The following is an 18,009-nucleotide window of genomic DNA, read 5'->3' as shown; positions in this document are numbered from 1 at the left end:
ACCTCCAGATCTCACATAAATAAACATACACGTATTGTGGTATACGTGTGTGCGTGTATGGATGTGTCTTGTACAGAGATCAAGAGGCAGTCTGTCGAACAGGTCAAGGGGATACTGCGTGGTTTAAAATTAGGAAAGGTGTGTGTCAGGGTTGTATCTTTTCACCGTACTTATTCAATCTGTGTGCTAAGCAAACTGAACTACATGAAGAAGAACGGGCCATCAGGATTGGAGGAAGACTCGTTAATAACCTGTGATATGCAGATGACAAAACCTTGCTTGCTGAAATCCAAGAGGACTTGAAGTACTGACTGATGAAGAGCAAAGACTACCCTTTAGTATGGATTCCACCTCATCATAGAGAGCAAAAATTCTCCAGACTGGACCAATAAGTGATATCACGATAAATGGAGAAAAGATCGAAGTTGTCAAGGATTTAATTTTACTTAGATCCACAATCAATGGCCATGGAAACAGCAGTCAAGAAATCAAATGACATATTGCCTTGGGCAAATCTGCTGCAAAATACCTCTTTAAAGTGTTGAAAAGCAAAGATGTTGCTTTGAGGACTAAGGTGCGCCTGACCCAAGCCATGGTGTTTTCAATTGCCTCATATGTATGCAAAAGCTGCACAATGAATAAAGAAGACCAAAGAAGATTTGATGCCTTTGAATTATGGTGTTAGCAAAGAATATTGAATATACCATGGGCTGCCAGAAGAACAAACAAATCTGTATTGGAAGAAGTACAGTCAGAGTGTCCCTTGAAAGCCAGGATGGTGAGACTTCGTCTCACATACTTTAGTCCATTATCAGGAAGGACCAGTCCCTGGAGAAGATGTCATGCTTGGTGGGTCAGCAAAAGGGAGGAAGACCTTCAATGAGATGCATTGATAGGCTGCGATAATGGGCTCAAACATAGTAACGACTGTGAGGATGGCACAGGATCAGACAGTGTTTTGTTCAATAGAACAGTATGTAGGGTTGCTATGGGTCAGAACTGACTCGATGGCACTTAACGACATATATATATATATATATATATATATATATATATATATATATATATAAAACAGTTGTATTAACTGGTCTTCCTTGTAGGCGTATGGATATTATCCTATCACTATCGTTGCCGTTGTTAGGTGCCATGAATTAGTTCTGACTCATAGCGGCCCTATGTACAACAGAACGAAACACTGCCGGGTCCTGTGCCATGCCCACAATCGTTGTTATGCTTGAGCCCATTGTTGCAGACACTGTGTCAATCCATCTTGTTGAGGGTCTTCCTGTTTTTCATGTACCAAGCGTGGTGCCCTTCGGCAGGGACTGATGTCTCCTGACAGCATGTCCAAAGTATGTAAGGCTGAATCTCGCTGTCCTTGCTTCTGAGGTTGTACTTCTTCCAAGACAGATTTGTTGGTTCTTTCGGCAGTCCATGGTATAGTGAATATTCTTTGCCAACACCACGATTCAAAGGCGTCAATTCTTCTGTCTTCCTTACTTGTCCAGCTTTCGCATGCATATTGATGCGATTGAAAATATCACGGCTTGGGTCAGGTGCACCTTAGTCTTCAAGGTGACATCTTTGCTTTTCAACACTTTGAAGAGATCTTTTGCAGCAGATTTACCCAATGCAGTGTGTCTTCTGATTCCTTGACTGCTGCTTCCATGGGTGTTGATTGTGGATCCAAGTAAAATGAAATCCTTGGCGACTTCAATCTTTTCTCCATTTATCATGATGCTGCTTATTGGTCCAGTTGTGAGGATTTTTCTTTTCTTTATGTTGAAGTGCAGTCCATACTGAAGGCTGTGGTCTTTGATCTTCATCCTATCACTGACAGCCTGTATTTCAGGATAGATCTTGAAGTGCTCTTTTTGATGATGAAGGCAACACTGTTCCTCTTCCATTTGTCATTTCTGGCATAGTAGGCATAGTAGGCAATATGATTGTCTGATTCGAAATGGCCAATACCAGTCCATTTCCGCTCACTAATGCCTAGAATATCAATCTTCAAGCATCCCATTTTATTGTTGACGACTTCCAATTTTCCTGGATTCATACTTCGTAGATTCCAGGTTCTGATTATTAATGGGTATTTGCAGCTGTTTCAAATGAAGGTCCTGAAGGAATTACTCCATCCAAGTTATTAAGGTGGATCCTACTTTGAGGAGGAAACTCTTCCCCAGTTGTATTTTGAGTGCCTCCCAACCTGAGGGCTCATCTTTCAGCACTATATCAGACAATGTTCCACTGCTATTCGTAAGGTTTTCACTGGCCAATTTTATATATTTAATTTGCTTTACTTTCAGTATTTAGAGTGTTAAATTAGACATTATACTACATCACTTAATACTCAAAGTAGTTTCATACATAGCTAAATTGCTTTATCACATCTGCCAAATTAAATATTCCTTAATATACTATAACATCCAGTTTGTATTAAAATTTCCCTCATTGTCTGAAAAAAATCCTTTACAGCTGGTTTGTTCAAGACAAAAACCAATCCAGAACTACATTTTTATTTGATGATGTCTCTTAAACCTGCTTTTATCTAGAATAGTACTCTCTTTTCTATAATTTATTCTATTTTTGTTAAGAATATATACAACAGAACATATACCTATTAAACAATTTCTACATGTACCATTCAGTGACATTGATTACATTCTTTGAGTTGTGCAATCATTCTCATCCTCCTTTTCTGAGTTTTTCCTTCCCCGTTAACATAAATTCACTGCCCCCTGCAGTGTGATGGATCAGTTTTATACCTTTCTCACGTGATCTTGTAACTCCTACCCAATGATTGGGTGGGACTATACAAGTAAGATAATTGTGGCCCATCGAGAGGGTTGGATAGCTTGCTAATAATGCAAATAAAGTTCATGGCACCCGTGTGTGGGTGGGGCCGTGCAGATAAGGTCTATGGAGAATCCTAATGAAGGGATTGTTCAGCTTTGCCATCCTGCTAGGCTTAATATGAGCCATTCCAGAGGCGGGAGAGGAGGATCTCACAGCCACCAAGAAAGAAGAGCCAGGAGTGGAGAGTGTCTTTTGGACCCAGGATCCCTGGCCTGAGAAGCTCCTGGAACCAGGAGACTGAGAGAAAGAGCTGTAACATGGAAGATGGTGGGAAGCTGTGGCAGAGAAATGGCAGTAGAAGAGACTGGTAGGAGACAGTGCAGTGGGCTTCTGGGTCCACAGAGCGAGAAAGCTTAGCTTCTTCTGGCAGGAGGCTTGCTGGAGGAGTAGGGTGCCTCCAGGCACTTGGTGGAACTAGGTTTCCTGACCCATGGAGCTAAAGCTGAGTGCTTTGAGGCTGAGTCTGACTGGCAGAGTTGGGTGCCGAGGGCCAGAGAGAGAGAGGCATGCCTGTGAGCATGGCTGAGAAGAGGTTGTCCTGGTTGAAGAGCGTTCCTGACCCTGATTTTAACCTGTTCCTTCCCTAATAAACCCCGTAACTATGAGTAGGGTCTGTGAGTTCTGTTCAGCTATTGAACTCAGCAGAGAAATAGAGAGGGCTGTGGGAGAGGTGGTTGGTGTCAGAATTGGTAAAGGTGGCAGAGAGAGGAGGCATATATGACCTTTGCCTCATAGGAATCTGCCTTTGGGCTGTTGATCTTGTTTTTCCTTCCCCCTTGTGAAGTTAGAGGAGGTCAGACAATGCCCCTGCCACTCCATTTTTACACCCTTTAAGTCATGAAGTGCTGTGGCTGCTAACCATAGGGCCAGCAGTTTGGATCCACCAGGTGCCCCCTGGAAACTCTATGGGGCAGTTATGCTGTTGTCAGTTTGATCCCATATAGATAGATATTCAAAGATCACAATGCTCAAGGTAGACATTCTTACTAACCAAAGCCAAACCGTTGAGTTGATTCCGACTCATGGTGGCCCTATAGGACAGAGTAGAACTGCCCCATAGAGTTTCCAAGGAGTGCCTGGTGGATTTGAACTGCTGACCTTTTGGTTAGCAGCTGTAGCACTTAACCACTGTGCCACCAGGGTTTCCAACATTTTTACTAGTTAAGCTAAAATATTATTTGGTTTAAAGAAGACTTCAGGGGACATTTTTGGTTTAATGTTTAAAGATAATCTCAGGGCAATATTTTCAGGGGTTCATCTAGCCATTGAGGCTCCAGAAAGACTGGGTTCCATGAGGTTTGAAATTCTGTTCTGCATTTCCCCCCTTTTGATCAGGAATATTCTATAGAATCTTTGATCAAATTGTTCAGTAATGGTAGTCAGGCACCATCCAGTTCTTCTTGTCTCGTGACAAAAGAGACAGTTGTTCATGGATTCAATTAGCCACACATTCCATTTCCTCCTCTTATTCCTGACTCTCCTTCTTTGTTGCTCCAGGAGAAAGAGACCAATTGTTGTGCCTTAGATAGCTGCTTGCAAACTTTTAAGACCCTAGGCACTATGCAATGAACTAGAAGGTGGAATGCAAGCATTCCATAAGATATTAGGCAATTAACTGGGATGTTCCATGAAACTGTGACCCTAAATCTCCAAACCAAGGAAACAAATTCCATGAGGTGTTTGGTTGCACACAGGCAGCCTCAGCAGCTTTTTTGTTGTTGTAAATACACCTCTTTTAGTCTGGGTTCTCTAGAGGAGAAAAACCAATGAAGCGTATATCTGTATCTATATAAATTTACTTCAAGGAAATGGCTCATGCAATTGTGGGGCTGGTAAGTCCCAAATCTGTGGGCCAGGCAACAGGCTGACAACCTCTGCTGGCTCACATGGTTGCAGGGGCTGACAAACCCAAAATCTGCAGGTCAGGCATCAGGCTGGAGGCCTCTGCTGGCTCACAGGGTTGCCAGGGTTGGCGAATCCGAAATGCAGATCAGGGGCAGGCCAGAGATTTCTGAAGGCTTACATCCCAAGAACCAGAGGTCAGGCAACAAGGCGAGTGCAGGACTGAGAAAAGAGAGTGAGCTTTTCCAGAACATGTATTTATATACTAGAAACAGGCCACACCCTTAAGGAAACTCCCCTTTCAACTAATTGGCTGCTCATCTCAGATCACAAAATGAAAGGTGATTACATAGTGTCTGCCAAACAACAGAATCATAGCCTAGCCAAACTGACAGATAATATTAACCATCACAATATCTGTCACACAGCTTTTGCCGATTCAACTTATTACAGGTATACAACTTATTGACAACAATTACATTAATTGTCTGTGCAACCCTACCCTTAACCAATGCAGTTTTTTCCATTACTGTAAACCCAAACTCAGTGCTCACAAGCAATAACCCCCTTTTCCCCTCCCTTCCACCCACTAATAAACTTTGGTCTCTATCCATTTGTCCTTTTCTTTTTATATAAATGTGGTCATACAATATTTGTCCTTTTGTGATTGACTAATTTCCCTTGGCATCATGTCTTCAAGCTCCATCCATATTGTAGCATGTATTAAGACTTCATTTCTCTTACGGGCTGTGTAGTATTCCATTGTATGTATGTATCACATTTTGTTTATCCATTCATCTGTTGATGGGCATTTAGGCTGTTTCCACCTTTTGGCTAATGTGAATAGGCTGCAATCAACATTGGTGTAGAAGTATCTGAGTCTCTGCTTTCAATCCTGTTGGGTATATACCTAGGAGTAGAATTGCTGGGTCATAGAGAACAGTATTCTTTTTAATAACATTACTTGTATAAAAATAACTGGACCATATAGAATGTTCCACTTTCTGAAGCTCCTCGAATATGATTTTTTTTTTTTTTAATCCAGAACAAAAAATAGACATAAAAGAACAAGGTCATTTCTGTTGCTCTCTCCTCTTTACTTCTACGTGGTTCCTTTTCCATAGTCTGTCTTCTTGGAACTGAATCTCTGCCTCCCCACCCCAGAAATTTGGGCAATCAATTCCACCTATTCACTAACATTTGCACTAACTTCCCCCTGAGTTAAACTTAGCTGGCAAAAAATTGGGTAAAGAATTTATCCAAAATGAGAAAGTAAAAAGATTTTTTTCCCAATTTCCTTCATCAAGCTAGGGCACCTATCCAGCCTTAAGCTCTACATTGTCCATCCTGTGACAAACAAGATTGACCCCTGTATACTTAATACACTTACATGGCTCCCTGTAGTCCTTAGGGCTTAGTACAGTTTCAAAGCTCTAACTTATCTGATTTCTTTTGCATATACAGACTCAGTAACATCACACAATTCCTCTTAACTCAGCATTCAACGGGTTGTCCTACTTCCAGTTCACCCTACAATGCTCTGTGTTCTCTTTTTAGCTCTTTTTTGGCTTGTGAGATGCTACTTATTTTTCAGGAAGAGTGTCTTGACTCCTCTAATCTCTAGGACCTGGCACTTTGAATATCCTGAAAAAAATATGATTGAATTAATAAATGCCCTGTATGTTTGAAAGCATCAGAAGTGAAGTAACATTCCAGCTATGAAATATATGGCACAGATAGCAGGCACCACAGTGGCATAGGGAATGATCAGAAATAATTTATGGAGTAAGATGTGGAATGGGTGAAAAAAACCTTAGTTTACCTTCTCACCCTTCTCAACCCTGGCAGTATCAACCTATCTGCAAATTCTTTCCTTTAGGAGAAGCCTAGTGTTTTTCTTTTCTTAGTAAACCAGTCCTAGGAAACTACACATGAGCCCATAGCTGTGGGTTGAATGAAGGCCCACATGTATTGGTATCTGCTATAGGTCATACGGAAACCCTGGTGGCATAGTGGTTAAGCACTACGGCTGCTAACCAAAAGGTTGGCAGTTCAAACCCACCAGGCACTCCTTGGAAACTCTATGGGGCAGTTCTACTCTGTCCTAGAAGATCGCTATGAGTCGGAATCCACTCGATGGCAATAGGCTTTTTTTTTTTTTTTTTTAAATGGGTTGAACAATCTCTGCTGGTTTAAGTGGCTCCCTTTCCCACTCCACTCCAGTACCCCCAGGACCAAGTCTCCATCATCTTTTACCTCTTTGTTTTTCCAGTTCCAAAAAAAGTCAGTAATGGGCATTCAGGAAGTTTTTTTTTTTTTTTTAAATCATTGTTTTTGATATGTATCACTGTGTCATTTACAACTCACTTTCACATCATTATTTCTTTTAATGCATGCAAACAATTGGTGAGGTAACTAGTTAGGAGCAAAGACTGGACAAGAACTTAATTTTCCAAACCCCTGAGCCAAGTCTCTTTATTCTGTGCTGGAGATTCTGGTTATCTGGGAAGGCCTGGCGGGAGAGCAATAACAGATATGTCTGAATACCAGTATAAATGATGGTATGACAGGAACACATTCCTCCACCGCCTTTGCTTAGCCACTTGCCCAAGAGATCTACTTTTGCAAATGCCCTCGCTTTTGTCACAGTTGTGAAATTACTACCAGGTACCAACCAGTCTGTCTGGAAAGGAGTGAAAGGATAGGATGCTCACTATCAAAGATTTATTCCATTTCAGAAAACTTAAAAATAAGAGAAACTTCAATGCCATCTGAGGAGTTGAGTCCAATCTGTGTGGAAGAATTCCTAAAATGATTCCTTAAGCAAAGAGAATCCCTATAGGCCTAGGTGTGTCTTTGGGAAGAGGGATGGAGGGAAAGGAAAGTCTCCCCAGGGAATAAGGCCCAGCAATTTGGAATGTGATCATGTTTCTCTGTCAGTTTTTTTTTTTTTTCCACTACAGTATATATCATCCCTGAATTAAATACAGATTCTTATTATGTTCAAATAGGTGAGATTACTAAATCATCAGGGTTGTTCCAGAGGAAAATCTCATTGCCATCATGCTGAGTATAATCTGAATTTCTGTTACTTAAAATTGTCCAGGAATTTATAACAGTGGATAACATAATTAGCAGAAAACAGTATGCTTGATATCTAACACATGCAAACATTTCATTCATTGTTTACGGAACTCTACTTTTAGGTACTAAGTCTTAGTCTGGCAACCCTGGTGGTGTAGTGGTTGAGAGCTATGGCTGCTAACCAAAAAGTCAGCAGTTCGAATCCATTAAGCACTCCATGAAAACTCTATGGGGCAGTTCTACCCTGTCCTATAGAGTTGTTATGAGTTGGAATTGACTCTTCGGAAATGTTTTTTTTTTTTTTTTGTAAGTTTTAGTCTCTATAATGAGAATAAATTTTGACTGAGAACATCAGTATACAGGCCTAATCAGTACTTATCTAACAGTTTTAAAACAAAACAAAAAAGCAAGCAAAGAAACAAACAAAAACTACCAGATGACTGACTTGGAACTGTGGGACTATATGCTAATATGAACACAGGACTGTGGTCGATCAGGCTATGCCAGTATAGCATTCCTTGGGCAGAAGCCAGTCTTATATTTGGTTAAAAACACTTTAATGTTATGTTCTCTTAATATGCATAAAAATGCTCCCCCAAAATGTTCTTGAGAATTTTACCTTTCCAGGTAAAATACAAATATTGCATGGGTCACATACCTCACATCATGCACAAAAGCTAATTCAAAATGGATCAAAGACCTAAATATAAAATCTAAAGCTATCAAGGTCATGGAAGAAAAAATAGGGCCAAGGCTAGGAGCCCTAATGCATGGCATAAACAGTATACAAAACATTATTAACAATGCACAAACACCAGAAGAGAAACTAGATAACTAGGGGCTTCTAAAAATCAAAAACTTATGCTCATTCAAAGACTTCACCAAAAGAGTAAAAAGACAACCCACAGACTGGGAAAAAATTTTTGGCTATGACAAATCTGACCAGTGTTTAATCTCTAAAATATACAAGGTACAGCAAAACCTCAACAACAAGAAGACAAATAACCCAATTAAAAAATGGGCAAAGGATATGAACAGTCACTTCACTAAAGAAAACGTTCGGGTAGCTAACAGATACATGAGGAAATGCTCATGATCGTTAGCCATTAGAGAAATGCAAATCAAAACTACAATGAGATTCCATCTCACTCCAGCAAGGCTGGCATTAATCCAAAAACACAAAATGATAAATGTTGGAGAGGTTGCAGAGAGACTGGAACACTTATACACTGCTGGTGGGAATGTAAAATGGTACAACCACTTTGCAAAACAATTTGGCACTTCCTTAAAAAGCTGGAAATAGAGCTACCATGCGATCCAGCAAACCTACTCCTTGGGATTTATTCTAGAGAAACAAGAGCCTTCACATGAATAGATATATGCACACCCATGTTCTGAATAGATATATGCACACCCATGTTCATTGCAGCACTGTTTACAATAGCAAAAAGATGGAAGCAACCAAGGTGCCCATCAACGGATGAATGGATAAACAAATTATAGTATATTCACACAATGGAATACTGCGAAATGGTAAAGAACAATGATGAATCCGTGAAACATCTCATAACATGGAGGAATCTGGAAGGCATTATGCTGAGTGAAATTAGTCAGTTGCAAAAGGACAAATACTGTATTGAAACCACTATTATAAGAACTCAAGAAAAGGTTTAAACACAGAAGAAAACATTCTTTGATGGTTACAAGGGTGGCGAGGGAGGAAGAGGGGTATTCACTAATTAGTAGATAAGAATTATTTGAGGTGAAGAGAAGGACAACACACAATACAGAAGTCAGCACAACTGAACTAATCCAAAAGCTAAGAAGTTTCTGAATACAACCAAACGCTTCAAGAGGCAGAGTAGCAGAGGTGGGGGTCTGGGGACCATGGTTTCAGGGGACATCGAGGTCAATTGGCATAACAAAGTGTATTAAGAAAACATTCTGCATCCTACTTTTGTGAGTGGCGTCTGGGGTCTTAAAAGCTAGCAAGTGGCCATCTAAGATTTATCTGTTAGTCTCAACCCACCTGTAGAAAAGCAAAATGAAGAACACCACAGACACAAGGAAAATATAAGCTCGAGAGACAGAAAGGGCCACATAAACCAGAGACTCCATCAGCCTGAGACCAGAAGAACTCGATGGTGTCCAGCTACCACCAACGACTGCCCTGACAGGGAACACAACAGAGAATCCCTGATGGAGGAGAAAAGTGAGATGTATACCTCAGATTCTAGAAGAAGACCAGACTTAATGGTCTGCATGAGACTGAAGGGACCTCAGAGGTCATGGCCCTGGACTCTCTGTTAGCCCAAAACTAAAACTATTCCTGAAGCCAACTCTTCAGACAAAGATTAGACTGGACTATAAAACATAAAATGATACTGGTGCTTCTTAGCTCAAGTAGACCCATGAGACTATGTGGGCAGCTCCTGTCTGGAGGCGAGATGAGAAGGCAGAGGGGGACAGGAGTGGGTTGAATGGGTATGGAAAATACACAGTGGAGAGAAGGAATGTGCTGTCACATTGTAAGGAGAGCAACTAGGGTCATATATAAAACAATGTGTGTGTATAAGTTTTTGTATGAGAGACTGACCTGAATTGTAAACTTTCACTCAAAACACAATAAAAAAATTTTTTTACAAACCTTGCATGGGTCATATTTATAGTATAACATTTGTTTAAATCTAGAATTCAAATTTAACTGGGTGTCCTGTGTTTTTATTTGGTAAATCTTGTAACCTTACTTGAAGAGTCAGTGTCAGGGTTGGCTTCTATATAAACTGGTCTGTAATGAAGCTCTATAGTGTACTCAATTTAGCTCTTGCCCCCACCCCCCCAATTTAGTATTGTTAGCAAACTTCTTTAACCATTGCTTGATAATTTCACTATAGATTTGGGCTAGAGGATTCCCAACAGATTTAGCCATAAATAGTGTGCCTTACAGGACTGAATGTCTCCAGGGTCTTCAGTAAGAGGTCTGGCGCTGGAATTTATATAGTTCCTTAGTTACAGAATAGAGTGGTAACTCTCCAATAGGAGTTGGAATCCTGAGGAAAAGGAAGAATGGATACTAGGTGGCAGAATTCACTACTCGTTGTCTACCAGTGGTCACATTTAGCATTGCAGATGTCATGTTAAGATGTAATCATTGTCTACACATCTGCTTCCCTGACCAGAAGGTGAGCAACAAAAGGGCAGTGACTATTTCTCCATCTTCGCATCACCAATATATAGGAAAATGCCTGGCACTTCAACATTGTATAGTGTTTCCTGAAGAACAGAGCAGTGACATGAAGACAAGGGAATTAACTCTTATGCTGTTGTCTCCTGATCACGTGTTCTTGTTGTTGTTAGGTGTCCTGGAGTCAGTCCTGACTCTTAGCAACCCCATGTACAACAGAATGAAACACTGTCTGGTCCTGCTCCATCCTCACAATCTTTGTTACATTTGAGCCGATTGTTGCAGCCAGTGTGTCAGTCCATCTCGTTGAGGATCTTCCTCTTTTCCCCTGACCCTCTCCTTTCTATTTTACCAAGCATGATATCCTTCTCCAGGGACTGGTCCCTTCTGATAACATGTTCAAAGTACAGGAGATGAAGTCTCACCATCCTAGCTTCCAAGGAGCACTCTGATTGTATTTCTTCCAAGACAGACTTTTTCATTCTTCTGGTTGTTGTTGTTGTTGTTAGGTGCCGTCCAGTCAGTTCTGACTCATAGCGACCCTGTGCACGGCAGAAGGAAACACTGCCTGGTCCTGAGCCATCCTTACAATCGTTGTTATGCTTGAGCTCATTGTTGCTGTCACTGTTTTAATCCACCTCGTTGATGGTCTTCCTCTTTTCCATTGACCCTGTACTCTTCCAAGCATGATGTCCTTCTCCAGGGACTGATTCCTCCTGATGACAGGTCCAAAGTATGTAAGACGCAGTCTCGCCATCCTTGCTTCTAAGGAGCGTTCTGGTTGTACTTCTTCTAAGACAGATTTGTTCATTCTTTTGGCAGTCCATGGTATATTCAATGTTCTTTGCCAACACCACAATTCAAAGGCGTCAATTCTTCTTTGGTTTTCCTTATTTGTTGTCCAGCTTTCACATGCACATGATGCGATTGAAAATACCATGGCTTGGGTCAGGCACACCTTAGTCTTCAAGGTGACATCTTTGCTCTTCCACACTTTAAAGAGGTCCTTTGCAGCAGATTTACCCAATGCAATGAGTCTTTTGATTTCTTGACTGCTGCTTCCATGGCTGTTGATTGTGGATCTAAGTAAAATGAAACGTTTCAAGATCTATCCTGAAGTACAACGCTGTCAGTGATAGGATAATATCCATATGCCTACAAGGAAGACCAGTTAATATGACTATTATTCAAATTTACACACCAACCACTAGGGCCAAAGATGAAGAAATAGAAGATTTTTATCAGCTGCTTCAGTCTGAAATTGATGGAACATGCAATCAAGATGCATTGATAATTACTGGTGATTGGAATGCAAAAGTTGGAAACAAAGAAGAAGGGTCAGTAGTTGGAAAATATGACCTTGGTGATAGAAACAATGCCAGAGATCGAATGATAGAATTTTGCAAGACCAACAACTTCTTCATTGCAAATACCTTCTTCACCAACATGAACGGTGACTATACACATGGACCTTGCCAGATGGAACACACAGAAATCAAATTGACTATATCTGTGGAAAGAGACAATGGAAAAGCTTGATATCATCAGTCAGAACAAGGCCCAGGGCCAACTGTGGAACAGACCATCAGTTGCTCAAATGCAAGTTCGAGCCGAAACTGAAGAAGATCAGAGCAAGTCCACGAGAGCCAAAATATGACCTTGAGTATATCCCACCTGAATTTAGAGACCATCTGAAGAATAGATTTGATGCATTGAACACTAGTGACCAAAGACCAGACGAGTTGTGGAATGACATAAAGGACATCATACAGGAAGAAAGCAAGAGGTCACTGAAAAGACAGGAAAGAAAGAAAAGACCAAGATGGATGTCAGAGGAGACTCTGAAACTTGCTCTTGAACGTCGAGCAGCTAAAGCAAAAGAAAGAATTGATTAAGTAAAATAACTGAACAGAAGATTTCAAAGGGCTTCTGGAGAAGACAAAGTATTATAATGACATTCTTCTGGTAGTCCATGGCACATTCAATATTCTTTGCCAACTGCTGGGAGCCAGGCTGCAAGGGCGGCCCCTCTGCACCCACTGCCCCCAGCATAAACATCGAAGAATTCCTGAAAAGTCAGGAATATCTCTGTCATCTGTGTTATGTTTCTGTTTCATTTTCAGCCTGTGTATAGCAGAATGTATAAGCATAAAATTCCATTATAGATTTAGGGACCTTTGGAGGGGGGCGTCCTACTCATAATCCCCTGGTGAAATCCCGGGTAGGGACAGCCCGTGTATTACTTGGGGATCAACATGAAGTTGTCTTAGGGGGAAAACGAATAGCTCGACTATGGAAAACAAAAACAGGATGGTGGAATCCTGGTATTTACCGAGGCCCTTTTGTGATTAAACCACCACCCACACATGATCCCATAAAAGTGAAAAAACAAAAGGCAGTGAGTTCTCTCAGCCGATTTCTCAGCCAATTACAGGTCGACCTTCTCGTCTACCCCGCTCACTGCTGCGCTTGACTGGTCTTTGGGTATAGAGATTGGGCTAATTGTCCTTGGCATAATCGTGGACAATATGATGTAACCCAAAGTGGCTGGACTTCAAGAACTTGGCCACCCTGGACAAGATAGACAAAGCCTATGTGGCAATGGTTTTGCAAAAAGATTAATTGTTATAAACACTGTGGAAGGTATTGCAAGATTAAGCATAAGTGTAAAGCAGTATGAAGTCAATTGTTACTTTGTGTAAAAATAAATCAACAAAATGTTCTCTTCAATTAAACAAAAACTCATTGTACTTGTGTGCGTATGCGGAACTGTACTATGTGTCACTTGGAAAATTATGTCTCTGGAAAATGATGTTATCTATGATGATTATATCTTGTACTGCCCCTTTGTTGATCATGCGATGTTATGCTTATGTAAGCTTATGATATAAAAGACCATGTAAAAAATAAAGAGGAGGCTTTCTTTTTCTGCAGAATGAAAATATAAGACACACTACGTCTCATTCTTTTTCGCCAAACTCTACCCCTCCTCTGGTGACCCTGTTCTTTGCTGAGGCTGGCCCCCGGCAGCCAACGCCATAATTAAAAGGTGTCAATTCTTCTTTGGTCTTCTTTATTCATTATCCAGCTTTCACATGCATATGATGCGATTGAAAACACCATGGCTTGAGTCAGGCACACCTTAGTCTTCAAGGTGACATCTTTGCTTTCTAATATTTTGGAGAGATCTTTTGCAGCAAACTTGCCCAATGCAATACATAATTTTATTTCCTGATTGCTGCTTCCATGGGCGTTGATTGTGGATCCAAGTAAAATGAAATCTTGACAACTTCAGTCTTTTCTCCATTTATCATGATGTTGTTTATCGGTCCTGTTGTGAGGATTTTTGTTTTCTTTATTTTGAGTTGTAACCATACTGAAGGCTGTATACTTTGATCTTTATTAGTAAATGCTTCAAGTCCTCTTTCAGCAAGCAAGGTTGTGTCATTTGCATATTGCAGGTTGTTAGTGACTCTTCCACCAATCCTGATGCCACATTCTTCTTCATATAGTCCAGCTTTTTGGATTATTTGGATTGAATAAGTACAGCGAAAGGATGCAACCTTGACTTACACTGTTCTTGATTTTAAACCATGCAGTATCACCTTGCTCTGTTTGAAAGACTGCCTATGTACAAGTTCCACAAGAGCACAAGTAAGTATTCTGGAATTCCCATTCTTCGGAATGTTATCCATAATTTGTTATGATCCGCACAGTAGAATGCCTTTGTGTGGCCACATGGTAGAGCGGGTCAGTTAAGGTCCCTGCCTTTTTGGGAGTTTTAAGTCTGAACTGGGATGACTCCCCTATCTTTCCTGACTCAGCATTAAGCCTATAAAAATCATAGCCAAGCATAATTTGGCAATTCCGAGGTCTTGACTTTAGCTTTACTCCAGATTCAACTCTTGTGTGAAAAATTAGCTTAATGCCTCTCTTGTATCCTGTTTTTGATAAACAGCATTGGGACTGAACAACAGGATAAGCCAGGGTTCTTTCCATGACTACAATAAAAGTGTATTTTGTGAAAACAAGTTATTCCATGTCTTTTGGGTTACATTATCACATTTCTTGTGATCTTATAATATTAAGTATTTAAACTCATTGCTTATATAGAATGATGACTCTCAGTGAACAGCATAAGATTAGGCTCCACTGCTTTGGAGAGAAGACTCTGTGACCCCAGGTGAGGTTGCATTAATTCTTTGGTCCAGTCAGCAAGGGGTTTTGTATCTCCCCTACACTTTCTTAGTATAGGCAGCAGACAAGCCATACACACCTAAAACTACAAACCACTTAACCAAACAATATGGAGAGAGATGGAGGAGCTAAAAGGAAAGAGTGAGATTTTCTGCCACCTCCAAAATTGCTTCCATCATTACCAAATCCATTTTAGCCATCCTCACTGCCACATATACCCACCATCACCACAGTTACCACCAAAGCCACCACAACCACTGAAGTTTTCTTCACAACTAAAGTTGTCATTCCCACCTAAACCACCTCCAAAGCATTCCCTGTGGTAGGCATTGGAGGCATCAAGAAGCTCATAGGTCAATAACGAATGACATAGAACACATAAAAATGCAATTACAGTATAGTGTGTTAAGTGTGTCTACAACCACATTGACTTCTTTGGCTGGATGAGGCACTGACCATCTCTTACGTAGAAGTAAGGGCTTTCCTTACTTCACAGTTGTAGCCATACACAGTATGATATTTTTGAATGAAAATCTTATCCATGGAGTCATGGTCACCAAAGTTTCTAAAAGTAAAGCCTCTTTTCTTGCTACTGCCTTGGTCAGCCATGACTTCAATCACTTCAATTTTCCCATGCTGATCAAAATAATCTCTTACATGATGCTCTTCAGTGCCTTTAATACCTCCAACAAAGATTTTTTTCACAGTTAAGTGGTCATCTGGCCTTTGAGGGTCTTTTCTTGAGACAGCCTTGTTTGTTTCCACAACTCTTCCATCAACCTTGTGTGGCTTTGCATTCTTGGCAGCATCCTCCACAGTAGCATAGTGACAAACACAAAACCCTTGGTGTTTGGGTCTCTATCGCAATCATGGGCATTCTTCATTATTCAAAATGGCGCTTCAGCCTCTCAACAGTTTTTTCAAAGCTCAACCCTCTGACAAAGAGCTTCTGCAGCTTTTCAAGCTCTTTACTAGACTCTGACTTAGACATAACTGCCGCGGGAAGGAAGACTTTAATGATATTTCCTTGGTGGTATCCACAGGCAGAAAGCAAACCTGTAATATCATACTAGAAAGCAAGACAACTATCAAAGGTTAATGGGATTGTGTTAAAAGGGCACTGGAGCCAACCTGAAGAAGCTTTTAGTGGTCAAAGATGGGGCAATTTGTGTAACAAAAAAATAACGATGACTGTGGACTGAAAGATCAAATAAGTGAAAATTCATAATGATACTACAAAAGAACTTATTACACACAACTGGAAGTTTTTTAGCACACCAAGTAATTACTTATTAGGAAACTGGTAATTTAAAGAATATAATTAAATGCTTATCCTGCTTTTCCGGCACAATATGCATAAGTCTGTGTCTCATGACAGTTTGCTTTTTCCTTCTTATGTTCACTTGTACCCTACTAATATGTCCAGCTCCCAAACCACAAATGAGGGGCCTCCCTTTTCTTCCTTGAGAGAGTAAATGTCCTCACTCTTTGCCTGTGAGGAGAGGTTCAGGTCCAACCAGTCACGGATTCTTCTTCAAGATGGCTAATCGTGATCCCCTAGAAAACTAAAGAGAGAGATAGGGAAGTAGGCAATATCCCCTACTGCTGTGGCTGGTCTCAAGGGCGCCAAGCAGCTACTTGATGTCGCCACCAGGTGGAGCCATCGGACCAGGTTGGCATCCTCATAGCAAGAGGAAGGTCCCACTCCCGCCCCCTGCCGTCGAGTCCATTCCGACTCATAGCGACCCTATAGGACAGAGTAGAACTGCCCCATAGAGTTTCCAAGGGGCGCCTGGCAGATTAGCACTTAACCACTACACCACCAGGAACCCAAAAAACCAAACCTAGTGCCGTCCAGTTGATTCCAAGTCATAGCAACCCTATAAGACAGAGTAGAACTGCCCCATAGTTTTCAAGGAGCGCCTGGCGGATTCGAACTGCTGACCCTTTGGTTAGCAGCCGTAGCACTTAACCACTACACCACCAGGGTTGCCAAGAGGAAGGTAGGTGTTAAATTCTGAGATAATTTGTATTCAAAAGCCTCAGGAAATATTTCCAAGGTGCTTAAAACTGTACTAACTAGTGAAGTGTTGTTAAGCGTTATGTATATATAAAAAAAAAAAACCCAAACCCATTGCCCTCGAGTTGATTCCAACTCATAGCAACCCCATAGGACAGAGTAGAGCTGCTCCACAGGGTTTTCCAAAGAGCACCTCATGGATTTGAACTGCTGACCTCTTCGGTTAGCAGCCATAGCTCTTAACCACTACAGGCCACCAGGGTTTCCAATTATGTGTTGTAATAAAGTGTTATTAACTTTCAAAATCTTTAGGTTTTGAGGTAGGGTGAGAGAGACAGGAACAACATATATTTTACTGAGTACAAAGTATTTCATTTCATGTCATTTAAACAGCACTTACTGGAAGCTATGAATTGGAATTGATTCCACTGCAGTGGGTTTTTTTTTTTTTTTTTTTTTTGAGTATTGGAAGCTTATCATGTGGCATTTGCTGGTTGGAGCTACAAAGACAAGGAAGGTATCTAGGAGCTCATAGGCCAATAATGAATGACATAGAACACATAAAAATGCAATTACAATATAGTGTGTTAAGTGTAAAGACAAGGATTTTTAGTAGATGTCCTGGGAAGATGGACAAGGAAAACCCGGCTTCAGAGAAAACACTCAAGAAAGACTCCCAGAGCTGGTGATACCTGAAGTGATTAAACCCCACACCAAACTCGTTGCCACTGAGTCAATTCCAACTCATAGCGACTCTATAGGGCAGAGTAGAACTGCCCCATAGGGTTTCCAAAGAGCGGCTGGTAGATTTGAACTGCCAACG

At 40.9% G+C, this 18,009-nt stretch overlaps 1 pseudogene; it reads right to left on the bottom strand.

Moving 5' to 3' along the window:
- Window positions 1-15,262: 15,262 nt before the first annotated feature.
- LOC126062197 (heterogeneous nuclear ribonucleoprotein A1-like) lies at window positions 15,263-16,157 on the bottom strand (annotated as a pseudogene).
- Between the last annotated feature and the right edge of the window lie 1,852 nt (window positions 16,158-18,009).

The sequence above is a fragment of the Elephas maximus genome, chromosome 2 (assembly GCF_024166365.1).
Source record: "Elephas maximus indicus isolate mEleMax1 chromosome 2, mEleMax1 primary haplotype, whole genome shotgun sequence".
In the NCBI taxonomy this organism is placed as follows: domain Eukaryota; kingdom Metazoa; phylum Chordata; class Mammalia; order Proboscidea; family Elephantidae; genus Elephas; species Elephas maximus.
The sequence above is the reverse complement of the archived record's forward strand: the minus strand, read 5'-3'. Positions and strand labels throughout refer to the sequence as shown.